The sequence below is a fragment of the Dasypus novemcinctus genome, chromosome 27 (assembly GCF_030445035.2).
Source record: "Dasypus novemcinctus isolate mDasNov1 chromosome 27, mDasNov1.1.hap2, whole genome shotgun sequence".
Taxonomy (NCBI): domain Eukaryota; kingdom Metazoa; phylum Chordata; class Mammalia; order Cingulata; family Dasypodidae; genus Dasypus; species Dasypus novemcinctus.
In genome coordinates, this window is record NC_080699.1 from 43,138,522 (window position 1) to 43,166,384 (window position 27,863).

The 27,863-nt window shown below is 44.4% G+C and overlaps 1 protein-coding gene and 1 non-coding gene across 4 annotated transcripts in view; both read right to left on the reverse strand.

The window, feature by feature from the left end:
* Window positions 1-27,863, reverse strand: part of OPCML (opioid binding protein/cell adhesion molecule like) — a 1,279,663-nt gene that overhangs the window by 715,869 nt on the left and 535,931 nt on the right. The gene's annotated exons all lie outside the window — the stretch shown is intronic.
* LOC111762916 (U6 spliceosomal RNA) lies at window positions 12,978-13,084 on the reverse strand. Its single transcript, XR_002795909.2, has one exon. It is a non-coding gene; the product is annotated as a U6 spliceosomal RNA (small nuclear RNA).

Below are 27,863 nucleotides of genomic sequence, written 5' to 3' on the forward strand. Positions count from 1 at the left end.
GCTGCTCACACGGAGAACTGATGCAGCAAGATGACGCAACAGAAAGAAACACAGATTCCCGTGCTGCTGACAACAACAGAAGCGGACAAAGAAGATGCAGCAAATGGACACAGAGAACAGACAACCGGGGGGGCGGAGGGGAGGGGAGAGTAAATAAATAAATCTTTAAAAAAAAAAGATGGCGTGGGAGATGTGTGGTCACTTAGTGGTGCTTGCTCGGTTGCTAGTGGGGCAGAAAGCAAAAGATGTGTCTTGTTTTGCTGTCTCTTCTCAGAGCTAACGACCACAGGCAGCTGTGCCCTGTGTTGGAGGGAATCTTGTGACAGATGAAATCACCTTTCTTTCTCTGTTCACCCAGAGCCAATCTCTGTCCAACGCTGGGTCTCCTAATATGACGCTGAAGAAGTTGATGAGGCCCATGTCCAAGTGCATGACCGCTCAGGGCTCTAGTTAAGGATTCTAGCCCACCTGGATTTCAGGAAGGCTGGGAATGTCCAGGAGTATTTAGAGAGGTTCTGGCCCCAGCTACCCCCTCAGGAGCTGGCATGGTTCCTGTGGCTTATAGGGAGAGCTCACGGAATCAGATACAAGCTTTCCAGGTCTATCCTGGCTTGGCATGATACCTCGTCTAAGTGAGGAGAAGTAGAAAGCCACCTGAAGTAAAGAATAAAGTAAAACAAGACCTACTGTCGCTTGCAAAGATAGGTTCTGCATGGGCTAAAGTTTTAAACATGAAAGGAAAAATTACAAGAATAGAAGGAAATGTCGGAGCATGTCTTTGTGAACTAGGAGGGGGCAAGAACTCCTGAACTTCTATAAATAACTTCAAAGGCAAAAATTACAAAGGAAAAGGCATGACGCTATGTCAGAATTATGGATTTTCATTCAATGAAGGAAACAATGGAGCATTTAAAAAATAGTCAGTTTATCGGGAAGAAGAAATTTCCTATGGATAAAAATGCCCAGGAATTAGTATTTTGTTCCTCAAATAAAATCAGAGGCATTCCTCAAAGCAATCAGAAAAACAGAAGAATCATAATGGAATCAGGACCAAAGATATGAACAGACAATTTAAAGTTGAAATTCAAATGGCTACCAATTCCAAGAGATGGTCAGCTCATTGGTAGTCAGACAAGCGCAGGTTAAAATAACAAGAATGCAAACTGAAATCATTGATGCCCTTACTGACTGGAAAAATTGGAAAGCTGGATAATGTTAAGTGTCAAATGAGATAGAGGGTCTACAGAAACCTAATGGAAGCATCCATTCTGGAGAGAGATCTGGTAGCACTTAGATTAAGCTACATTCCCTTGACCTTTCATTTCTTTTAATTTCACTTCAAGGGTTCTATGACCCCCAAAGCGTATATATTCTTTAGGGAACATCCACAAGGGTGTTTGCCTCAACACGGCAGTGCAGTGCTGTGTAGCAGGGAGCAGTGCAAATAGTGAAGGCAACATCAGCTGGGAAGTCCCAGAGGCAGCAGGTGCGTGCAGAGTGCAGCTCAGCAACCAGACGTGGTGTATTCAGCACACACGGGATGCTGCCGATGGACCTAAATCACGGCCCTAAGGTGGAAAACGTAGGAACAAGGAAACGTCTGACACAGAATCACGCACTGGAATTAGCAGCAGGTAAGCCTCCCATGCATCTTACACCACGGCACGCGCCCGGAAGCAGCCCCCTAGAGCGCCTGCACCGCAGGAGAGCTGGGCGTGACGGGAGCGGGCCCCGAGCACGAGAGGAAGGGCAGGATGGACCAGGAGGGAGCGCGTGCGAGTCGGGGCTGACGCCAGGAACGAAGGAGCACGAGTGCCTCCGCGGCCTGGGCCTGCGTGTTTTGCCTTGCTTTAAGTGTGTGCATGTGGGCGTGGGTGTGGAGAGGGGTTGGTGGCATCGTGATTTGGAGGTTTAGAGACATGAGCTCCAGCCCCTGCTCTTTCACTTCTCCTGACCATGCTCCTTGCTCCTCTTCTGTGCAAGGAGAACAGGCACCTTCGTGGGCACGGGCTGCAGTCTGACCCGCGAGGATGGGACAGCTGCAGTTTCCACAGCAGGCGTTAGCTTCACAGGCCTGCACCAGCTCTGGTCCAGCACACGGGGGCGCTCCCTGCCTACAGATGCTAGTATCCTGGGTGTCGTTCCGAATCCAAATTCAGGAGAAATCGCTCATTCGGGGATGATCGAGGTCGCCCCCCTCCCCCTTTAGTCTATGCTATTCCTTCACCGCTTGAGAAAAAAAAAGCAGCCCCCTATGATGGGGTTAAGAATAACAGGTTTGAGAGTGGTCCCGAGCCAGGGAAAGCGCTGGGCTCCGTGGGTCATTTTACTTAAACCCTTGCTCCCCGGCTTGGGCATCACGCCCCCTCCCGCCCCAGTCCCCGCCCCCAGCCTCCCTCCACCCCCACAGCTCACTCTGATCCTACCGAGGTTTCCGCATATATTTCAGCTGGGCTGCTCTCCCGAGCCTGCCTCTAAGACTGACATGTGCTATGGGGCTTTTTCAAATTAATTTATTTTGCTATTCAAGAAGTTGTAGCTTCGTAGAAAAATCATGCAGAAAATAGAGTTCCCATATTACTCACTCTCACACATGAGCGCAATTTCCTTGTTGTTAGTACTTTGTTATTAATACCTAATATTGATGAGACAATAATATTGCAATTATACTATTAATTACAGTCCCTAGTTTATGCTAGGGTTCCCTGTTTGTGTTGAACAGTCCTATAATTTTTTAGCATATACTTTCTTTTCAGGAGGTGCCGGGTATTGAACCTGGACCCTCATACATGGGAAGCAGGCACTCAAACCACTGAGCTACACCCACTCCCTACATCTACTTGTGACACCTATTTTGTGTTAGTGTACGTCAAAGGAGGCATACTGCAGCTCAATAGAAGGAAGAAATGACAAAATGACCCTCTAGAGCTCATAGCAGGGCTATTTCACTGGAATATAATTTCCCTTTTCCCGGAAATGCTCAAGGCCAGACATGCACAAAGCCGGCCCGATGTAGCGGGACAGCTGGGGTAGATGGTAGTTAAGATGACTGCTAACCATTAATTTGTTTTTTCCAAATATGTGTCTTCAGCCTGTGATCTCCAGTCTGATTTCCTTTCAACTAAATTGAAATTTCCTTTATGTATGAGGGGGAATCAAGAATCTGCAAGAGGCGCTCTCAGCTTGTTCTGGAGTGGCGAGAAGGCGCGGTGAGAACCCTGCGAAGAGCAAGCTGCCGTCCCCTCCCTTTTCCAGCCCGACCACTGCGTGAGCTCAGCAGCCAGGGCTGTCCTGCCTGCGGGGCCACTTCCCTTGGGTAAAGGGAAGAGAGGGGACTATTTGCTTCCCAAGGTCCAGCCCACTCCCAGCCCCTGGCCTCTGCTTCCCCCGTCACAGGGATCAGAGAGCAGGCGTCGCTCACTCCAAAGGAAAGGGAGCGGCTACGTGGGATCTTCAGCCACGCTAGCAAGAGAGTTCCAGTCATTCCATGCAGGGAGAGGCAGCTTATCAGAGGGGTCAGGGCCCACCAGGGCCGCCAGTGATAGCGAGCACCCCGATGACACAAATGCCACGGGAGCACCCACTCGCCCCATCCCACCCCACAGCTGCGCGGGAGCCACGGCGCCCCAGCCAGACACAGGCCTGGCCCTTGAGTCGACAAAGCAGGGCAGAGGATGGTGCTTCTGAGACTTGATTTACACACTGACCTCCGGGGGCCCCAACACGGCCAGGACTCTGGGCGAGGCCTGAGCGAATTCGTTTCCAGCCAGGACCAGAAGGAAAGTCCTTGGGGGATGAAATGGAGAACAACCCTGCCCCTGCACTGCACCCACGAAAAAGCATGTGCCTTTGCTCTGTGCTCCGGCTTCTAAAGCTTTTCCAAACTGGTCCTCTGTCACCTGGGGAGCGTTTTAGACATCACGTGGCCTGAGGAACCCGGGCCCGCCCAGGGCTCCAGCTTGACGTGCTGAGCTGAGCAAGCCTGCCCTCCAGTGAGCAGGACGCCGGCGCCCGCTGTGTCCACGTCCCCTCTCCCCCTTTCGCTGCTGGGGGGCTGCGGAGCACCCCTGAGGGCTGGGAGGGGCTTGCACAAAAGCACTTCTGTTCTTTGAACTCTTAACAGGCACCTGTTCACTTACCCGTTCCTGCGCTACTTCATTCATTCCTTGAGGGCTCCAGCGCGTGCCAAGGACGGGGCTGAAGCTGGGACTTCGGCTTCGGAACAGGCTTTGTCCCTGGACCTTACACGCTGACCATGCTGAGAGGTCTGGACAGGCGAAAAGCGAGCTGGGGGAGCACGGATTGTGCGTGGAAGGAGCATGTAAGTCTTACGTGCCCTGGGGTGGCTGGAGTGTTTGCAACATTACACCCAAAACCATAAATCAGTGTGGAGACGGAAGGGCCCTGGCGTCCAGATACTGCCCAGGGGAAATGTCCCCTATGGACACCCCACTCCCCGCTCCAGCCTGAGCGCGTCAAGCCAGCACTACCCTCTGGCGCCCCTGGTGGTAGGGCCGGGCAATGCACAGGAAGGACACAAGCTGACTTTGAATTTTACCGCATGATACATACATCATGTTTCCCTCCGGAAAGGCCTTTCCCACCCAGCCTAACAGGTGGGCTTCTCTTCAGTGGGAGCTTTCCTCCCAAGTCGCCTTGTCCTTTGACGCGCTCGCCCCGTCCTTTCCTCTGTGATGCCCTCGCACCCGGTGCACACCTAGCAGACATCTCTCAGGACTCCGCATCCTGCTGCTCCAAATCGATGCAGTTTCAGGTTCTGAGACCCCAGGACCGAGGCTGGATTTTCTCTGTATCCTGAGCACCTAACGGACCACCTAATGGCGCACAAGCCGGACAAGGGTGTGTTGGATACGTAAGTGAAGGAGGGAATGAACGAGCAGCTCCCGCATGCAGTAGAGATTGGTGTTCGCCGGGTGGGGATGGGGTCGATTCACTTCTCTTCTTGGGGTGAAAGACAGTGGGTTCTATGTCACCATCTCCCAGGTAGACAGCGAAAGACCAGTGGTGTGTAAAATGCCGGTCGCTGTACTTTCCTCAGCTGCCTTTGGCTGCTCGAGCAAATACCGTGCCACGGGTTGGGTTAGACGCTGGGAATGTATTAGCTCGTGGTGTTGAGGCTAAGAGAAAGCCCAGGCGAGGTGGCGCGTCTTCCTGAATCCCCGCGGCACTCCGGGGCTGACCGCCGGTCCTCATCCGTGCTCCTCTGTCACCTGGCCAAGCCCGCGACGGCCTCTCCTGCCTCCCGCTCTCTTCTGGCTTCCACTGACCTTTGGCTGTTTCTTCTTGTGGCCTTCTCTCTCTCTCTCTCTCTCTCTCTCTCTCTCTCTCTCTCTCTCTCTCTCTCTCTCTGTGTGAATTTCATTTTCTGATAACAGACTCCAGTAATTGGATTAAGATCCACCTTGGCTGGCCACACCTAAGCTGAAGGAACCTCATCAGAAGGTCCCACTTGCAGCGGGTCCACAACACAGGAATGGACTAAGCTTAAGGGTATGTTTTTCTGGGGTACAGGCAGCTGCAAACCCCTGTAGGGCCCCTGAGCGTCCCTTTTAGCCCCAGCGGGAGGCCAGGGGTGGGAAGAGCATGGACCCCGTAGCATTTCTAAGATGCATGGCTCCCAGGAAACCTGGCTCCTGCAAAGAGGGCGTGCAGTCAAGTCCAGAAGCCTTGCCTCTGCCCCTGCATGGCAGCGAAAGCTCTTTGCAACCCCACCCTCCCCTCTCTGAGGCACACGCCTGGGCACCTAAGGGAGCCCACCCTCCCACCAGCCTCAGAGACCCCCGCCTTCAGCCTTCGTGCTGCCCTGCCTTTGCGCGTGCCCTCCTCTCTGACGGGAATGTTCTCCCTTCTCCCTGCCCAGTCAGCAGTTGCTGTCCCCTCACCCCAAAGGGGTCCCCCTCTGTGGGCCTTCCCCCAGAGTGTGCCCCAGGACTGCTCACCAGCCCCCACCAGGCTGTGCTTGGGGATTTACGTGCGGGGTCCTCATCAGCCCAGCTCCTGAAGCAAGGGGCTGCCCCGGCTGCAGGTGGGCAGGGCAGGTGCCAGGCAAGCCCCGTCCCCCCACCTGTCCTCGCTCCTGCCTTGGCAGGGGCGGGCATCCAGCCCCTGCAAGAGTCCCTGCCTGGCCTCACGGGCCCCTGCGAGCAACCGTGTCTCCTGGAGCAGAGGACGGGGCACCCGGAGCCCTGGGGACAGCTGGGAGCCTGGTTCTTAGTCCCCTCCCCCAGAGGCAAGGGAAGGAAGAGGCTCCGTGCTTGAGAGGGAGGCCCGGGCCTCGCCTCCCTCACTTTGCAGACACCCAAGGCGGCCCGAGGGCTCCTTGCCGCGGCCTGGAGGACCCTCCCCTTTGCCCTTAGTTAGGGGCACCTCCCCTCTGTCGCCGTCGCCACACCCAGCATCGGCTGGCAGCTGCAGGCTTCCCCGGGTGCCCAGTTCCCCAGCTTCCATTTTAAAAGCAAGAGCTCCAGCCAACAGCAGAACAGGAACGTGGCTGAGGAACAGCAGACAGCTCCCAGCCCCAGCAGCGGGGCCCCCAGGGCCAATCAGGGAGTGTGCCTGCGCCTCTACACCCCCTCAGCCACGGCAGGACAGGGAGCCCCGAGGCCGAGCGCAGGGAGCAGAGCGCAGGGGAGCAGAGCGCAGGGGAGCGCAGGGGAGCGCAGGGGAGCACAGGGGAGCAGAGCGCAGGGGAGCACAGGGGAGCAGAGCGCAGGGGAGCAGAGCGCAGGGGAGCAGAGCGCAGGGGAGCGCAGGGGGGCGCAGGGGAGCAGAGCGCAGGGGAGCACAGGGGAGCACAGGGGAGCAGAGCACAGGGGAGCGCAGGGGAGCAGAGCGCAGGGGAGCAGAGCGCAGGGGAGCAGAGCGCAGGGGAGCAGAGTGCAGGGGAACACAGGGGAGCACAGGGGAGCAGAGCGCAGGGGAGCAGAGCGCAGGGGAGCAGAGTGCAGGGGAGCACAGGGGAGCACAGGGGAGCAGAGCGCAGGGGAGCAGAGCGCAGGGGAGCACAGGGGAGCAGAGCGCAGGGGAGCAGAGCGCAGGGGAGCACAGGGGAGCACAGGGGAGCAGAGCACAGGAGCAGAAGGGACCTCCCAGAGCCCCGGGAAAAGCCAGGCCCAGCCTTTCCTTACAGCGAAGTTGAGGATTGAACAGAGTGGAGAAGCAGCACGAGTTCATGGCGTCTTTTCCCCACCTGAAGAGCTTGGAGGAGTGAGGGGATCCCATCTGTGACCCTGCTAGGGCTCCCCGTGGACCCTGCCCACCTCTGCATCCACACACACACACACACACAAGCACACATTTGCACATCCACACACAGAGACCCATGCACCCATGCACCCCCTGATGGGTTGGTGAGCACTCTTTTGAAAGCACAAGGTTCTTTTCATCTGTATCTGTTTATAAGAAATAAAACACTCACATGCTTAGACTTTATCATGAAGTGGGCACTAACCGGGACTTGGCCAGCCCTGAATCCTTTCGGGATCTGTGTGTCCCACCCACTCAGCCACAGGTGCGTTGGTGAAGAGTGTTGGGTGGCGCTCCAGCCGGGGAGTGGGAACCCTCCCTCTGTGATTGCGAGCTGATAGGGTGATGGAAATTGAGACTGGCCCCCATGAGGAGGGGCTTTCTTGAGGGGGAAACGACAGGGAGGAAAGCAGATGACAAGGATGAGGGAGTCGTGGTAAGGTCACGACCCCTGTGGACCCAGTGGTGCCTGGAGCCTGGATGTGCACCTTGAATTCTCGCAGCTATTACGCCAATGAATTTCCATCTTACAAAGCTGGGTTGGGTTGCATTTTTGCCACTAGTAATCAAAAGCGAGCTGGTGATATGTTATTAAGGAACAAATGGCTGACGGTCTAGGTATTCTGGGGGCACTGGCTGTCCCTGTAGCTTATGAATCATGAGGGGAGATGAAGTAATGTGCCCACCTAATGGGAAGACCAGCCAGGATCTCAGAAGCTCTCAAAACAAAGATGGAGCGTCTGGGAGAGTCCAGAGAGCGCAGGGAGGATTCCGCTCCAGGAAGGCTTAACACCAGAACGAGGGGTGCGAGTCCCGATCAGAAGAGCTTTCTCCTTTCTTGAAAGTTTTACTGCGTATTGAATTCGGGTAGCAATTGATCTTACCCCATCGTGTGCATCTTTTCTACTGTTGTCAGGAATTTTTATTTTACTCTTTTGTTACTAATTAACTTTTTGTTTTCTCCCTCCTTGTCTCCCTAACTAGATGGCAAAGTCGTGGAAGGTGGAGATCCGTCTGGACTATTTTTAAGTGGCAAGAAGAGATCAGGTTATACATTGTATCTAATCTACGAAAGACACCTGGAAGGTAGGTTTTATTAGACTCATTTTCCAGACAAAGAAAGTGACTGTGGGGTGGGGGCCACATCTCGGCTAAGAGAAACAGCGAGGAGGTGGCAGGACCAGGAGCCCAGCCCGCCCCCGGCCGCCCCAGGGCCATCGCCGCAGGGCCAGGCGCGCGATGAGGACCACCGCCTCAGTGGTTCATAACCACTAATGCTCTAAGACCTACGATTAAAATTTAAGAGGGTCAATTTTCAAATCCAAGTTTTAGTTTCCCTCTAAAACGATCTTCAACCTCAGCTGAAAGATTCAGCTTAGACATGGAGAAATTCATACCTGCGAGGTAAATATTGACCCAGGCTTTTCCTGCACGGGTCTAAATTTGAAACCTGGAAAACGCTTCATCCTTTAAACTGGAATCAAGGAGATTAGGCTCGCAGAGGAAGCCTGGCTGGGGTGTATAGCCTGCCACCCTAGGGGGCACTTGGGGGGCTAAAGCAGCTGGGGGAAGGTACTTGGAAGCAGGGGCCCCGGTGCTGACATGCTGTGCTCTGTCAGTGATTTTTTTTTTTTAATTCCCCACCTTGTGGTTTTTTGCTTGCTGTCTGCTTTCTGTGTCCATTCGCTGTGTGTTCTTCTGTGTCTGTATTTTATTTTTATTTATTTATCCCCAACCCCCCGCAGCTTGTTTGCTGTCTGCTCTGTCATTTGCTGCGTGTTCTTCTGCGTTTTTGCTTGTCTCCCTTCTCGTTGCATCGCCTTGCCCAGTCCGCCCTCCTCCGCAGCGCTTGCTTGCAGGCTGATGCGAGCCCAGGGCCTCCCATATGGTAGACGGGAGCCCAACTGATTGAGCCACAGCCTCTTCCCTGTCAGTGATTTTTATAAACGTAATTTCCATGTTTTTCTGTTTAAAAACAGCCCTCTTTTTATTTTACTAGAATGCAAACATTCAAGCCATTGAGTATCTACCATGCACCTAACCCAATATAGATTTTTTGCAATAAGCCTGATACACTGTCATCAAAAAACCCCAACCGCATCATTCCTCTGCTCAAAGTCCACCTCACCTTTCGTTGCCTACAGAATAAGGAGTAAATCTCATATTACCTTAACTCAAAGATTCAAAAGTCTTGCTCCTACCTACATCGCTAAGTTAACATTCTTCTACTCCCCTTCATGTAAAACCAATCAAAGTTACTTTCCTTTCCTACATTGCTAAGTTAACATTCTTCTACTCCCCTTCATGTGAAACCAATCAAAGTTACTTTCCTTTCCCATCAAAGTAACAAGCCTTGTTACTCATTGTTTATGTTCTCGTGGCTCTTTTTCGATTTTCTTTCCCTGGTGTCTTTGCCTGTCAAAGGATATTCTTCTCTTCACTTCTTCCTGCAATTAAATGTATTTAATGAGTGCCTACTGTGGGCCAAGCCTTGTTCTGCTTATTGGGGGTTCAAATCTGCCTGAGATACAGCCCAGAGCCCAGGCTTTTTTTTTTTTTCCTTCTAAATATTTTTCTTCCTATGATCTCTTTATTTTTTTTAAATGTTACATTAAAAAAATATGAGGTTCCCACATACCCCCCACCCCCCTCACCCGACTCCTCACACATCACCAGCATCTTCCATCATCATGGTACATTCATTGCACTTGGTGAATATATCTTGGAGCACTGCTGCACCGCATGGATTATAGTTAACATTGTAGTTTACACTCTCCCCCAGTCCATTCAGTCAGAGTCCAGGCTCAGTTGCTCCTCTGCCCTGCAGCTTCTGCTGATTCTGGGATTTGCATGCAGTTCTCTGTTACATTAGTGATTGCGTGCCATCCACTACATTGAACACAAGCTTTTAGAGAGCAGGGTGGTGTTTTCTTTATCTTCATGGTACCATCACTTCCTGGCACAAAGAGAAGACACTCTCTTTGTTGAATTGATTTGGAAGAGCTTGCCATGTATTTGGCAAAACAAACCAAGCAACTAACTAATAAAGCAATGCTGTAACCTATTTAACACCAGTTATAGACTCATGGACTTTAGTGCCACAGTGTATTCTATTGATGAATAAAAAGCAATTATATAAGTATAATAAAGAACCACATATACAGAAAGAAGGAAAGATCATGTCCTCTCGAGGAAGAGCTGGGATTTGGGCAAAGACATAATTAGGCATTCTAGGCTGGGAGGTGAAGCAAAAGAGAAAAGAATTTTCCTGAGCCCTAGTAGGAACTCCAAGTCGAGAATGAGTTATTAAGAATTGGAGGCAATCTAAGAGATTATGCATATGCTAATTTTGCAGTTGCCAAGGCATGTTGGAAGGTAGTTGCTGTTTGCAGGTAACCTGTTGGTTCATCTAATGTCTAACTCAGCTCCTTCCTGCTGCAGCATAAATCCCTCTTCTCTTCATTCAGACCTCTGAGAAAATGAAGGACAGTTCATGATCCTTCTCTGTATATTTCAGAAGATGGTCTAAAACACTGCTAGAGAAAGGCTTTTAATAAAATACTTCAAATATGCAGATACAAAGGTGATAATTCAAGTATAGCTTTAAGATTTTCAAATAACTTATTCCATCTGCCTTGCTCTGATGGTTTCTATGAACACATTTTCATTTTCTAAATCTGGAATTAGTTGAATCTTCTTGAAAAGAGATATTACAGTCAAACAATGTTCTCAATTCGAGGTGTAATTATTTTTCCCCCATTTTAAAAGCCTAACATAAAATGTGATGTGATTTTTTTTTTAATTTATAAGGGACATCAAGATTTTAATACCTTCTTTTTTCCCCTTTGAGCTTGCTACAAGTTGGAGAATAATGTAAATAGGAAAGAATATGCAGATAAGTTTTTGCAATGAAAAATCAACTTATTGTGTGATGAAATATCCTCATTGTCTTTAAGCCCTCTCCTTCCTGCAGCTGGATATTCGGGCTCAGGGCATGTGCCTCCAGTTTTATTCCTTATCCCTTCTTCCCTGTAATGGGTCCATTACTCGGTCCCTGTAATGGGCCATGATATTCCTCCTTCATTTTTTTATGCTTTTCCAGGGTACCCTAATATATTGACAAACTATGTCCTCGCTGTTTTCGAGCTTCCTCTCAAATCAAAATTCTTCTGGATGCTACACTAACCCTCAGAACCTAAGTATACACTTGAATCCTCCTCAAATGAGTTTGCACTTAGAATCAGACATCAAAAAATATTAGTGCTGAGAGCGGCGCTTGAGATCATCTGGTTCAAACCTATAATTTAACAGATGACGAACTTAAGACCCAAAGAGGTTAAGTGACTGAATGAAGGTCACAGCGCCGGCTAGCAGAGAGCTGAGAGGAGGATTGAGTTGCCACTTATGTTTCCATTTAGACATTTTTATTCCCTTTTCCAAGCTGTGCTTTTTAGAATAGCGATTTCCAGGAAGATATTAATAAGCATTTTAAGTGACAAGGGAAAAAAGGTGGGGGTAGTTTTGGGCTAAATAACCTTAAAAAACAGAGGTTTAACTCCGTGTTTATAAACTTATTGAGTAGGTATAATTACTGCTGGACTTCTTAGTGAGTTTAACTTGTTAATTTTGTGTGACTTCCTGAGAGATGTTATAAATTCTTTGGCAAGCGTATTTGATTACAGAATGCTTTTAAAGAAAGTTTTTAGGAGTATGTAATTAATAGTTCTCACACCCTAATGTACAGTGAACAGTATTTGGTTCAGGCTTCAACCTTCTAGAAAGTTGCAGGAGGAATGTTTTGCATAGACAAAGGCTGATATTCATGAAAGCTATTTTACATATACCCTGAACCTCAGAGTTCACATCTGTAAAGTGAGAGCATATCTTCTTTACCAGATTGGAGGAGATTCAAATGAGAGGTATAGATAAGTAAAAGGTGTAAACTATGATTACCAAATTGGATTTGCAAAAGAATGTAAAAGTGCACAAACACATGACAAAATTAATGTGAAGAGAAGATATGGGTGAGAAATAAATGTAGCTACAAAGAAAATTAGTACAATTATTTATGTGATAAAGTCTTCTGTGGATGTTAAGAGTAGGTGGCAAATTTGACTCTGCTTTCTATCAACCTAACAAAAGAGGAAAACATCTACTTACTTTGGCAAGTAGTCCATAAACTCAAAATGACCCCATTTCTCAGGAGAACCACAGCTGTTCTCAGTACCGAGGCCTGTCAGGAAATTCCACGTGTTTTCTTTAAGTGGAGAGAGTGAATGCCTTATCAAGTCACATACATCTGAGCTTGAATCCCACCTTTTCCTCTTGCTGTCTGTGTTACTTTAGCAAATTACGTAATTTCTACAAGCCACCATTCCCTCTTCAGTGCAATGGGGATGATCCAGTGACGACAAAAGTTGTGCTCATGAGGAAGGACAGTTTGTGCCCCTACTTTGAAGCTCGTGGGCCCACAGTAAGTGACGGCGATAGCGAACCCCTTCAACAACACCCTTAAACATAAGGTAGCAACTTTCAGCCTGATTCTTTTGCCATTGTTTCTGATTACTTAGATTATAATACCAAAGAGAATTACTACGAATAATTGTATAACATGGTAAAACGTGCAGTTTGTCTTTGTTTTATTTTTTATTTTTTCCAAATTCTACTCAATTTATTCATTTTTTAAAAAATATTACATTCAAAAAATATGAAAAAATATGAAACGCTTCACGAATTTGCGTGTCATCCTTGCACAGGGGCCATGCTAATCTTCTCTGTATCGTTCCAATTTTAGTATATGTGCTGCCGAAGTGAGCACTGTCTTTATTTTAAATCAGTGGTTGATTAATGATAAAACTTTGATAAATAAACACTTCCTGTTACCACATTTTTACTGAGTGGAACAAAAGAAAAGTCAGGTGATGTTTCTGGCAAACACCTGGAAAGCAGGCAGTCTGCTTTACAAACTCAGGGAGATCCAGGTGCTTTGTCCACTTTCTGAGTGAAGGGTAAGGTTGACTTTTCTTATAAAATGTGAATAATGAGTGATCAAGTCTCCATGTGCCAATATATAAAACATGGTTTCAATAATTTTATCCCAGAAAATTTTCAAAGCAAGTGATATCAAGCATCCATCACCGTAATAAAAACATCTCTAGAAGCTCCCCAGGAAGGCTAACGTTAGGTTACATAGTTTCTGAGTGAACACTCTGGTATATATCAGTTGCCAAATGTATCACAATGGAGTGGAATGATTTGACCCACTCTGTAGAATTTTTCCATCTAAGCCCATTACATTTCGAAGGACAACTGCCAAAAAATGTGAACAGCTGATCTTGAGTGATTCTGATTCTTTCTGATAATAGTAAGAGAACAGGACTAATTGTCTGTTGAGATCATTGCTGCTATGTGATAAGTATAGATCTATAGATAGCATCTGATATATTTATCAAAAGAGGAATTCTGAGTATATTCTGAGCAATGAATATATTTTAACAACAGTGATGTCATCATTCAAGGTAGTTTTTTTGAAGGGAGTTTTACTTACCTAGATAGACAAGTTATATTTATTTTTATAAGTAAAATTATATATATTTATCCTATACTCCTTATAATATTATAAATGTCTTTAGGGCTAAGCATAATCGTATTAACTATTGAATACACTCACTTGTTTGAAGATATTGACTGAGCATTTACCAGGTAATAACATTCTTTTGTGCTAAAGGCAAAACAAAAGACTTCTGACAATTTCCTGTTCTCTAAGGGGATATAAACTAGGTGTAATAAGGGAGAATATGAGAAATAAGAAGGCATATGATTATATCCAATGAATGACTTCTTGAGCTTCCAGTTGAAGTTCAGAAAAATAGGACATATTTGGAGCTAAAGCTACAACAGAAGCTTCATTGAGGAGAAACTTCAACCAAGCCCTAAAATTATCCATTGGTTTTTTGTTGGGTAGAAACATTGGAGGAGGGAATTGGAGCAGAAGGGACAGTGTGATAGAAAGTTTGGGTTAAGACCCCAAATCTGACATCTACTTGCCATGAGTTGAGAAATATGTTTATTCAGCACATGTCATGTGCCAGGCACTGTTCTAGGCCTTGAGGATAAAATGGAAAGCAAAGGTGATTGTTTATCCTCATGGAGCCTGCTATCTACTGGGGGAGAGACTAATTATCAATCACTCATGTAAATGAGTGAGCTGTGAGATTGTGGGGAAAGAAGGTACGTGAGCCATGACTCCATACTGCAGGGGAGACAAGGCATGGAAGGAGGATGTCCCTGTGGAGATAATTACTGACTTACAATTCAGGGATAAGTTGCACTTAACTTGGCGAAAAGTAGTGGAAATAGATCTGTAATCAGGGGAAGTGTCTAAGAGTCTATGCAAATACCCTTCAGAGGATGTCCTGCTCTGTGAAGAACTCTCAGAAACTTAGTACTGTCAACAGCAGGGAGGAAAAGAGCAGTAGTGCGTGGGTTGAAAGCATGCTTCACGTACATCTCAACTCCACATATGCAATACGAGCGAATCAACTTTTTCTTCTAAGGCCCGTTCTTTTCTTCTACTCTACCCTGTGCATCCAATGCCTGAGCCAGACACTTGAATGTTACCCTTGACTTCTCGTTCTTTCATTTAGCTGACATCAGATAGACCTACAGGCCTTCTCATTTCTAACTCATTATGATAACCAGGATTGCTTCTCTCCAGTCCCATAGTTCATAGTTCACACTCTCATTGTGTTTCGCCTCCCCATTTCAAAATGAACTTTCTAAAAAGCAAACCTGATTATATCATCTTTCTAATTGAAGTCTTTGAATGAATCTTGTCAGCTCTAACCCATAGTCCAAAACCTGCACATCACATAGAAGGTAATCCAAGGCATGCTGGCTCAGGTGCTTTTCACCCGATAGCCCTCGATTTCTGTAGGACCTAATGGGACCTTATAAACAGGAATTTCCGAAGGTAATGCTTTTCTAGATTTCTGCACTTTTGCCAATAATGCTCTTTTTGCCTGGAATATTTTGACCCTCAATACCACCTGACTGCATCTGTGTAACAACCAGCCCTTGGATCTCCACTGTTCCTACCTCCCTCAGCCCCCAGCACACATCACATGTCCCTTGTCCTTACTGCCAAAGAACTTTCCACATTCCTCTGCCATAACTCACAATAATTACTTTGTAACTCTATCTTTGTCTGACTCCTCTACTATATTTTAAATTCTTTGAGGTCATGGATTTAGTTGTGTCATCTTTGTATTTCCAGATTCTAAAATAATTATAGTGAATAATCCTTGTCATTCCCCATCTCACAATAATCTTTTTTTTCCCCCGGGGCCAACCCCCACGAGCAGATGTGTGAGCCCCATTAATTGGTACAGGGATAGGCATCTAATCCGAGGTGAGCCAAAGGGAAACCTTTCCTGAAATTTTGAACTGAGGACCACAGGGAATATGAGTCAATCACAAAATAAATTTCAAGAGCTGTCATTTATCTTTGTCTTTCTGTGCAGAGGGTATTGGTTTATCATAGGAGATAATAAATCCAACACGCAGAAACAAGGAAAGGAAAGAGAGAGGGAGAGAATGACAGTGAAAGACTGTGGGAGCAGGAGAGAGGAGTGCTAGTCACTGCACCTGAGCTTCTAGTGCCAGTTATCCCTGAGCCCAGCAGCACCTTTTTTTTTTAATGCAGTTTGTTTCTAAGAAATGTCCAATGTCCTTCTATAATAATAAATTCTATTATTTTCCTAAGCAAGTGTGAATTTGATTTTGTAAATTACACCCAAAATCCATGAAGAATTCACAGTAATGGGAAAGACTATAATATACTGAGCACCTGTTACGTGCCCTGGGCAACCTTAAGTTATTTATGGGCAGTACTTCATTTAATCCTCACGGTGCTGTGTGAGATTCGGTATTATTGTTGGAAAATGTTGGGGCCTGAATTCAAATCCAGTTCTGCCTCAAAAAGCAGTAGTAAGCACATAATAGGCATTCGTTAAATGTAAACTAAAAAATACTGCTCTACCAGAGAAGGGGGTTGTTTTCCAGGGCAAGGGCAGATTGATGTGAGATTTTCTAGGGCTTTTTATGCCAGAGTCAGGAATCTGACCTTATTTCCTTAACAATATCCATCAGAGCTCTTGAATAATATGTTAAAAGAAGGGCTTACAATGCAAATGTCACTTCTGCATTAACTTTGGTCAATGCAATTTGATTAAACAAACAGAAAGGATGAATCTTATAAAACTAATGTAAAAAATCTGAGTCAAGGAATACGTTCAGTGACTGCATCGTCCAGGTCATCTTGATTTTTGGTAGCCATGATCTGACTGCTAAAATTAGGGAACTTCGGTCTAAATATTAGCAACCTTTTAATAACTTCATTTATCCAGATCTGGGATAAACTGTTTCTTAAAAAATATAGGTGTGAAGAAAGTGGCCATGGTGGCTGCTGGGGGTAGGGAGTGAGAGGAAGAGATGTGATGTGGGGGCATTTTCGGGGGTTGGAGTTGCCCTGGGTGGTGCTGTGGGGACAGTTACCGGACATTGTATGTCCTCCCATGGCCCACTGGGTGGACTGTGGGAGAGTGTGGGCTATGGTGTGGACCATTGACCATGTGGTACAGTGGTGCTCAGAGATGTAGATGTACTCACCAAGTGCAATGAATGTCTCATGATGATGGAGGAGATTGTTGTTATGGGGGGAGGAGTGGGGTAAGGGGGGTGGGGGGTATATGGGGACCTCATATTTTTTGAAAGTGATATTAAAAATAAAAAAAGACAAAATTGGTTAAAAAATATATAGGTGCATATGTAATTATCTACCTGTTCTGTGTGATGTGAGAATAGCTGTAAATTACTTTGCCTTTGACACATTCAGGTTGAAGTTTTTTTAAATGAAGTATTATTTGGTTGAGCCAAGTGGAGCCACAGAAAGCACCCAACCAACTATGAATACATTTGGTTAGTCAGTGTGCTTAAAGACCAAATTTATCAGATAAACTTTAGGACTCTGAAAACTCCAAAATGAAAATCCAAACCAAAGGTAAATAGTCAGATATTATTTTCAAGTCTACAATGCCTGGCAAGTCCCCTAAAGAGCCCAGGTCAGCCTTTCCAGTCCCTATGCATATTAATGTGTTTTGTTTTGTTTTTCTTTTAGGAGAAACAAAAGAACCTTATGCATCACAGGCGGGAGCTCAACCACTGAGCAATATGCTCCCCAATGAGAGCTGTTTTTTTTTCATTTGTTTGTTTTTAAGAGGTACCAGAGATTGAACCCAGGACCTTGTACATGGGAAGCAGACACTCTCAATCACTTGAGCCACATCCTCTTCTCATCACTTTGGTTTGTTTAGCCTCTGTAGCACCTGTAGCAGTGGCCCTGCAGGTATGTGACACATGGCATTGCTGATGCTTCTACAAAGTAATGTTACTTGGAGGTAGCTTTTTCCTTACTTATCTTGTTAGTATATGATGTCTTGCTACTTTTATCTTGAAGCAAGGGTCCGTGTGAAAGCTCAAATCACCAGAACTAAGGAAGATTTCTTGCTTATTCGAATGGCAGGAGAGAGCAAGACGGCACTAAATGACAACTTATTAGGGAACCAATGTCTGGAATGAACTATATGCTCACACATTCAAACATCTGCCTTAAAGTTCTCTTGAGATGCTGGAATAGAGTTAGCAACAGCAGGGTCTTGAAGCATGTACCTAGCAGATGTTTGAGCTTGGGAAAGAGATTTCGCGAAAACATGAATGTAAAGAGAGTACGGGGATATAGCATCAAAAGTTTCACGTTAGTGATGCTGGGCATTCAATTACCTGCAGGTCTGGATAAATATTTCTTCATTTGGCTGCTGGCATTTAGTGCACAGAGCTCAATTATGTATGAAACCCAAACCGATTATCCTGTCATATATAGCACATTGTATCCCCAAGGGAAAATCCACAGTGTCGTTAGATTCTGGAGGTCTGCCTGCAGTGGTGTGTCACGGTTCAACATTAGCACATTGCTCACCTAGCTGTTCTCTTGGTGCCAAGCAGTATTTTGCTGGATCGATATATAACGGGTTGCATTCATTTCCTCATCTGGTGAGTAAGATAGACCAATACACCTATTCTAATAAAAAGCCCTGTTGGCTGATTTGCTGAGGCTAGGATGATTTTAATATAAATGCACATATGTTTCTGTCCAAAGGGAAACAGGACAAGATAAATTATAGGACCTCAGCAGTCCAAGGGAATGAGTGAAATCATCTCAGACTTGGGTTTTGGGGAAGAATTAGGGAGGGAAGCATGTTTTTATGTCGTTAGTGTCTTGCAAAATAGCTAATAGTGAGGCGTTTTTCAGAAAGGGAGTGAATAAAGGAATAGTTGTGTGACAAAAGGAAGGTTCTGATAACTTCAAGGGAGAACTCAGAATGGCTGTGTGTTTGAAGATCTGACCTTGCCTTGAGTCTCTTAAGGTAGAGATGCATTTAAAGTTTTCTTCCCAAATCCAAGAGAGGAGGGAAAATTTAGCTTGAGTGTTAATAAGGAAAATTTTACTTGGAACTTCTGATGAAATGATTCCTAAATTATAATCACAAGAGGCTGAACATCCCCATCAAAACTAAGAGAATTGTTCAGGGGTGAAAAAGGAGCTTAAACACACCACTAGGCTAGGAGACTAAGCAAGTTTCACCTTGACTCTTCAAGGTTATTTGTGGGAGAGATGGAAACTGTGACGTCTATCCAAATGTATGTGCAAACACAAGATGAGTTTAAGACCCATTATGTATTCTATGGACTCTGGAGCAGGATTTGGAGCCTTGGCAACTCTACCAAGTTCTCAGAACCAGCGTCCCCTGACCTCACTGCAGAGTACAGGAGAGAATGATCAGTGGCCACTGAGGAAAGCATCCTGGTTAAGGTAGGATGGTTATTGTCATCAACTTCTCATACTTGAATACAAAATTAAGGGCATAACAACCATATATACACCTAAAAGTAACACTGAAAATCCAACACTATTTTATTCTAACAGTGACCTGGAGACTCCTACTTTGAGACAGATATCTTTAACTTACATATTTGTTTTGTCATGTAATAAATAATTATGAGCATTTAGTTTTACGGCTTATTACACTTTGATAGAAATGTACATGTCTACTATTTTTCACACAGAGTACTTAGGGCATCTTCTTTTTGCAGGAAGAAAAACTGTGTTGCCAAAACCCACATTGTATTTTGGGGTTGAATCAAGAATAAAATCCAAAGGTGTCTTTCATCCATCTACAAAATCACCCTTTCTATACCATAAAACCTAAAGACAAAAAAAAAAAAAAAAGCCTAACAATGCTTTGCGTTCAACTTCCAGATTTATAGAAGACTCTGTGAGAGGGGCTCACAGGAGGCGGTCCAGGCCTGAAGGGGTGGTTTAGAATAAAACAAAATGTGATGGGGAAAAATTACAAGGTGAAAGAGCCTTTTGTTCATACAATGGAACATAATTTTGTAGTAGACATTTTTTAAGCAGTATTGTATCACACAGTGTTCCTTTGCAAGATTTCATGTGTTGTTGTGTTAAAATGAATTTCATTTTGTCCCAATCAATGAATCTCCCCACTTGCTATTACCTACAGCCCTTCCTAGCAGCCAGAGTTCTGGCTGAACTCCAATACCTGGCTGGCACGAAAGTAAGTCAAGTTGCTGGTGTCTGTCCAAATGTTCAATCGAGGTAGCTTGAAAATGTCACCTACACCCGGATAATTTTTAAATTCCATTTTCTGTCTCTCTCTCTCTCCCCATGCACTGAAATTACCTCCAGCTTATTTGTCTAGCTAGAGGTTAATGGAACACTAATGATGTTAATGAGCCTTTCACAGTGCAAGTTTTTTCAAGAAAGAGATATAATAGCTGTTTTCCTTCCCTTTTAATCTTTTTCATCATTCAAGAGTTACAGGCTGAGACAATTAGCAACTTGTGCAGCTCTGTCTCCCTGCTCAGTCACAGCCCAGTGGGGCAAAAAGCAGGAGCCTATTAGACAGCTTCACATGTCCACAGGTGAGACTGTGCGGATTGATGCAACACTCTGCTCTTGCCAGAAGGCATAATGCTATTCAGAGAGAAAGGAGGGAAATTAGCAATCTGTTGATGAAGCTTTTCCATGGCAGACAGGCAGCAGGAGCTGTCCAGAGTACTGAAGAGGTACCATAAATCCCTCCCCTTTCCCTCATTAGATGAGGGCCTGCAAGTGAGCCACAAGCAGAAGCATCAAAATGGTTAGCCACTTGAGTAAATTTGCCTTAAACTCAGATCCCGGATAAAGAAGAGACCTTTTATAAAACAGTGCTTTGGGAGGTACTCCCTGTTCTCTTGGGCAGTTGTCCATTTGGTGGCATTTTGCCATTCTGTACCCATGCATGGGGATGAATACAGCCTATATGCATATGGTAATTAAAACATGAACTCATATGCCACTAGGATTGAAAAACATGAGAGTGAAACATGTTCAAGATTTGATTCTGACTCAGCTGGTGTTTGGTTTTATTTCTGATGAAAAGGGTATATAAATGCCTTCAGCAAACGCTTCAATAAGAAATTCAGAGCACTCAAGGGAGAGGGTCGAAGAATGTGACATTTCATTTTTCTTCAGATTGTTGATTTCTTTTGTAACTAAAAGTGGATTTTAATTAAATGGATCATGGTTCACAACCAAGATATAGAGAAAAATATTAAATGCCCAAATCAAAATCAGGAACTGTGAGCATAATTTTCTGATAAAGGTCATTCTCAGTCAGAATCCAACCACTAATGCCTGTTAACCCAAGAGGTAGAGTAAAACAAAATATTATTAGGCTAAAATAATTTTGAACATACTATATGCGAGAGATGTATAGGGGATTGTTAGATACATTAAGAATCTTCTATGTGTCCTTAACCTTTATGGTTTAGAGATATGCTTGGAAATACAATCAAAGGTTTTTGTTCACCTACTATGTGCAGTCAATCAACTCTATACTAGGTGAAGTAGTGGCAAAAAAATGAAATGCAAGACCTAGAACTAAAATATAGGGAAAAATGCATCCCTAGATAATTAAGAAAAGAGTTGATTATGTAACTGTTATGCTGACTAGAAATACTGGCTGAGAACTTATCAAAGAGGTCATGGTGTGTGAAAAAGATTAAATAATTGAATGGTACAAAGAAGGGATTTCCAGGTTTAGGAAATGAAGAAAAGGTATGGATACATGCAATTATTGATGATATGTTTGCATGTTAGAGCCATTGATTAATGAATGGGCAAGTGGACTGAAATGAACAGAGACCGAAAGTAAGGAGATCACCTTAGAGATAATTGCAAAAATTCAGGAAAAGTTCTAAAATAATGATGGGGAGCACCTGACTGTTGAGATGCTCTGAAGGAAAATATTAGGATTTGATGACAGACATGATTCAGGAGAAGGAGAACGAGGACTCAAAGAGGATTCTGAGTTTTCTGACCCTGGCAATTGGAATTATCATGCCATAAAACAAAAAGGGGGATAATTTTGTAGAAAAATAAACCTATTCAGTGGCATCTTTTTGAAGTAACGATACTTTATCTGGATCCAGTATGGGTCTGGCCAAATTGAACCACATTAATGCTCAAAATTCCTCATTTCCAATTCTCACAGTTACTCTAACAGCTAAATAACACATATATGCCCTCATACCCGTTTAACAATATTATCAATTTACTGCAGACAAAAGCTCATCAGAGAAAAAGATTTTTCATGGACTGTGTGGTTGCATCTTATTACCAGCATATGTTGAGATTGTCCATTTGGGAGTGGAAGGTTTCTAGACAGCAAGCATGGCACCCACTTAGCAAACTCTGGAACACTCAGTGCTCAACACTCAGTAGAGCACCATGAAAATCCAAAATGCAGACTTGCTGCTAGAAATATGATGGGTGCTAGAAATAGTCTCAAAGTATTTATCAAATGCCTTAGATGGTAAAATCAGAGATGAAGCTTTTATGTACATCACATCCTTGTTTTCTAAAGAAATAACGAAACCCCCAGCAGTATAAGGAGCCACATAATTGTGAATGTGGGGCTGCAGTGCGTCTAGCAGCACGCTACATCCAGATGGCAAATGGGATGATGGTAAAGCCAGGACGAGGAAGCAACTAATGATACTTCAAATAGCAAATCGCAAAGCAAATGTAAGCACAAATGATATATCCAGCATTCGACAATGGAGCACATGTCAAAGTCAGCTGCTTGGGCGGGAAGAGGAGATTGAAGTGAAAAGTAAATATACAATACATAAACATAAATACAAACATAGGCTTTTCCATAAGGACCCAATGCTTTTCAAATCGGCTATCCTTCCTTACTTTTGCCCCCACACCACTCTGCTGCTTAACCCCACTCTACATGAATTAGATCACAGACCACTTACTGCCCAGAGGAGGAGCTGGATTTCCTTGAAAGAAGGCTCAAGAACAGCTACTAACAATTCAGCAGAAAGTAAAAGCTTCCTTGGTGGTATATTTCAGACTTAAGCATTCCATTTGGAAATTGGATAAACGAGACTGGGAGACTTTAGGTGAATCTGCCTGTGAATCGGAATTCTCTCTAACCCCAGGCCAGCCTTCTCATCTCCACTGAAGAGGAGGACTGCAAAGGCACAGAAAATGTGGTTGAACTGTGGCCACTTTTGGAATGTGGGGGGTGCTCAAAAGGCTCTAATGTAGATACAAATGCCACGAAACATATAATAAATTATTAACTGGGACCTACAAGGATTGAAGACTTCTGTTTGCATTTTCATTAAAGGATACCTATCTGCATTAAAGCTGTTGCTCTCTGATAAGGGAGAGGGAGAGAGTCCTTCAAAATTGCCTGGACAAATGCTGAGATAATGCTTTTCAAACAGACAAAACGCCCTCACTGATTTATAGAGCCATGGCTGCCCTCGTCAGTGCTTCTGGAGCTCCTGATACAGGCTGGGAGAAGAAACTTCTCATCACAAATGAACATTACTGGCCCTAACCTATTTATCCAGACAACCTGTCAGCCTACCAGAGCCAGATCTTCTGTTGACATGGACGAGACAGCAGTACAATAGCTAGATTTCTTTTCGTCACTGTTATTGTTCACCTTTCCCTCTTGATAGTCGCAGATGCTTTGTCTAAGCAATAACAAAGCTCCTCAGTGACTCGGTTTCCATTTTCATGTTATCATTTCTTTTGCTAGCTGCTTATTTATGACTGACTGCCACGGAGTGCTTTCATGAAAAGATGCCGTTAGAGCAGAATGATGCTCTCTTGACATTGAAGACTGGAATCTACACAAACGTTCTGTAACAACTCATTTTAATGTTTGCCTACTTGTCTTAATTTATTTTTTATTTCTGATTCTCAACTTACTCGAGACAGAGGGAGGTTTGCTTCAGCTCAGGGAGGCATGCCACAAATCTAGCTGAGACCACAGATGGTGTGGGTTGGGTCGACTACCTCTTTTTCGGGCTTGGAGTGGCTATTGGTATGCAGAACACAACCCCACATGCTCATCAAGATTGCTAAAGGAAAGGCTTTAGGACTCACAAAAGCACAGCAGCCAAATTATTCTTGTTTATGGCAGGAGAAGGTTCACTTTAGATCAAGACAGAAGTATATTAACAAAGAAATAAGCCTGGAAAAAGGCTTTTTATTTCAGATAAAAGCTGGCATACATTTGTTGATCAGTGTAAGGGTATACTTTGAGGATGGGCCAAGAGGTGAATTGCTGTGAATTAATATGCAATTCTATTTTCATTCTTGGTCCTTTAAAGGTTTTTATTCTTCTAGGGGGCCATATATTGTTGAATTATGGGACTAAAAGTACACAGACACTTGGCAACACTTTCACTTGGTGGGTGTTGACATACTTGTGTTCAGAGAATACATAATGGAATTCAGCTCTTCCTACTAAAATTGCAGTCAACAATGTATCATACTCCAAAGAGTAATGACTCCTTGATCTCCTTCCTGAATCTAGGGCATAATTCTGTACATTAGATTTTTCCAGTTGGATAAAATGGTAGGATTGGTGCACAGAAGCTATTTTATGAGTTAAACTAGCTGTTACTTAATGAGTCTACACTATGCATTGTGCCTACCCATCCCTCAAGCTGTCATTTACTTTCTCCTAGCTGTTGAGTACCAATGCATCACCCTTACTAGATTTTATGTTCTATTGAGGTAAAGATCCCATCTAGTTAATCTTCACATTAGTCATGCTACCAGGTTGCAAACAATAGGTGGCCACAAATGTGTGTTAAATGCACAATATGAATGAAACACACCTTTCTACCTAAATCAGGTAAGTAAATGCTTTGACTGTCTCCTACATGTATGAAAGCGTTCTTTTACTGCTGTTTAAAGCCCATCTTAAGCCTCAACCAACAAAAACTGATACCCAAGCAGACTGCTTCAAAACATTCTTCACGTACTTGCTGTCTTACCTCATTTGTTCTCTAGATAGTTATATTTTTTCTCTGACTGTAGCAGTTTGATATTGTTTATGAATTCCAAAAATAGATATTGGTTCATGTTTGTAAACTGGTCTGTTCCTCTGGACATATTAGATTGGATTGGATTCAGAGGTTTCATTTTTCTTGATTAAATAATGATTGAGGCTTTAAATGGGCCATGTCAGTAGGATGTTGAGTCCCTACCCACCAAGACTCACAGAGGAAACAACATAGCAGAGAAGAAAGTTAGAGTTTTGATCCTGGAGCCCGGGAAGTAAGCACACAGAGAAGCAGATATGCAAGGAAAGAGAGAAGACTCCATTAGACATGGCAGAGGCCATGGGAAGAGAGACAAGACTTTCACTTGAGAGTTTATAGCTGGCCTTGTGGAGAGAGCAGAGCGGCTGAGTCTTGAGAGAAATGAGCCCTAGGATAGAGACAAGACTTATTCCAGCCTGCGGCTGAGATTGGAAAAAGCTGGGACCATGGAGCCTTGGGAGAAGGAAGACCAAACCCTTGCAGATGTCATCTGCCATCTTGTGTCAACACATAGCAACAGACACTGGGTGAGAAAGTACCTCATACGGTACCTTGAGTTGGACTCTAGGACCTTGTGACTGTAAGCATCTACCCAAGATAAATACCCTTTATAAAAACCAGCCAATTTCTGGTATTTTGCATCAGTACCCCTTGGCTAACACACTGACTTTCTGAGTGCTCTGCCTTTTCTACCTGGACTACTTGGTCTCCCCAAAATTCTTCCTTCTATATTATTTTCTAGTCAACTCCTTATGACCTCCGCCTTGGCTTCCAGGGTGCTTTTCCTCCTCGACATTGTCCTGGTACTTGTTCATTAATTTGCCCTGTCAAGAAGCGTAGTTGTGTCCTGGAATATCAGACCCAGAGAATGAGGTGAATCACTGAATTTAAGAGTGAGGAGGAAGTTTTAGAATTTAACTTACCCAACCCTTCCATTTTACAGGTGAAGAAGGAAGACTCCGTGGTACTAAGTCTCAGAAAGTTTCTAATTCAGTAGTCCTCAAATGGGGGCAGTTTTTCTCTCCACCCCATGGAATATTTGGAAATGTCTGGAGACATTTTTGGTTTTCCAGACTTGTGGGTGGGAGGTGCTATGGCATTTAGTAGGTAAAGACCAGGGATGCTACTAAACTTCCTACTATGTGTAAAGAACTGTTTGATTTAAAGAGTCCACAGTGCTGAGGTTGGAAATCTGCTTTAGTGCACTAAAGCAACATAAAGCCAAAAGAGAAGACTGGAATAGAAAAGGTCAACTTTGCACTGTAGTTTCCGGAGTAGACATTCTATACAGACCAGTGACCTCAGCATAAGGGTCTACTTAATGGTAAGCATTTTGTGATTATGCATAGACATTAATGAGCAAATGGGATACCAGAGAAACAAATTCATCAGGTATAGAAAAGACTTGGCCACCTGAGCATTGCCTTCGCCTGGGATTCCCGTAGCCTGGGCATGCACTGTTAGAGGACTCCGGCTCTGAACACAGCAGAGAGGACACAGGGCCCAATCAGTAATACCGATTTTATTCTGAGACTAGAACTGAGCCGACCTATTAGTGAAGGAAGTGTAGTGTTTTGAGAAGAGCCTTGACCTAAAATTCAAGAGGCCTGGCTTTTAATTCCAGCTCAGCTGCAATATCAACATGACCTGAAGCAAGCTGAGTCTTTTCCATTCTGGGGCTCAGATTCTCCATTACCTGCTAAATGTGAAGGCAACCTTCAACAACAAATGTAGTAGCTTCTGATTGTGATAATGCATGAGATGTTTTTTCCTTCATCCAATCTATTCTTAGCTCCAAGCATCGGGTGATAAACAACTACTTAACAGTGTTTTCTGTCACAAACTGGAGTCCCATCAAGGAGTTAGAATGGGTAGAGAAGGAACACAGACATTAATTAGGGAAAAATCTGGTATAGTGGTTAAGATCATGGACTCTGGAGTCACTTTGCTTTAGAATCCTGACTCTTGACACTAATTAACCTTGTGTTGCTGGGAGGTCGTTTAACCTCTATAGACTTCAGCCCCCTCATCTGTGGTGTGGGAATAATAATAATACATACCTCATATGGTAGTTGGCAGGAAAACTGAGACAATACACAAAAGGTGTTTTGGCCAGTACCAAAGTAAGGGGTAAATAAATGGTGTTAAGTCAATCAGTCAATGTGATTTGGTTTCTGGGTCAAAGGTTAGGAACATTATTTTCTAAGTCAGTCTGTTCAGCATAGGACACAAAATTCTGAACATTATTTTGAGTTTGGGTAATACATTTATTTATCTGTGAATGAGAAAAGGATCATAAATATACTACAGTCCTAGCAGGATTCTCTTATGCCATTTACAATATAATAAAAAAATTACTCACTGGCATTGTAACTAGTTTCTCTATTCTATTTCCATATGTCCCATCACTGTGATTTAGATTAAAACTCAAATGTCTCTGGACACATATTATTCCCTTTCTTTTGCTTATGGCAGAGAACAGAGTCCTCTGTATCCCAGAGCCCTCCAGGAGGACACTGCTCTTCCTTTGGCACGTTTCTCCAGTGTTAGTTAGTGCAAGTCTCTCTCTCTGATATCAGCTCTCTTAATTAGTTCTATTGGTTTCAACAGCTCCACGGTCACAGTAAATGTAATATTTAACACCCAGGAGGAAAGTGTTTCAATCGGATGATTCTTTCATCATCTCTGCCCATCTGGAGCTCTCTTTTAGCTAGTGGAGCACCACCTGCCTAGGAAAATAATGGACTTAGGTGACTTTTCCTTTCCTATGCAGACAGGGCTCCCATGAAACAAAGTGGGGGGGGGGGGATACAGGGGGTGGAGCTGATCCTTCATAGATGATATTGGTCCTATCATTTCCTAGGGAATTACATTGAGATTTGATTAGATTTCCACCTGTGATTGGCACCTGTTAATAACTGTCAAGTTGGATGGAAGATGCTCATATTGTCTGCCCGAGTTATCTATGACTATTTTTCATCAGGTTTGTCACTCAAGGGCAGGAGTGAAGGATATTATTCTTTTTTTTCCCTTAAGATGTTGTTAGAGATCTACAG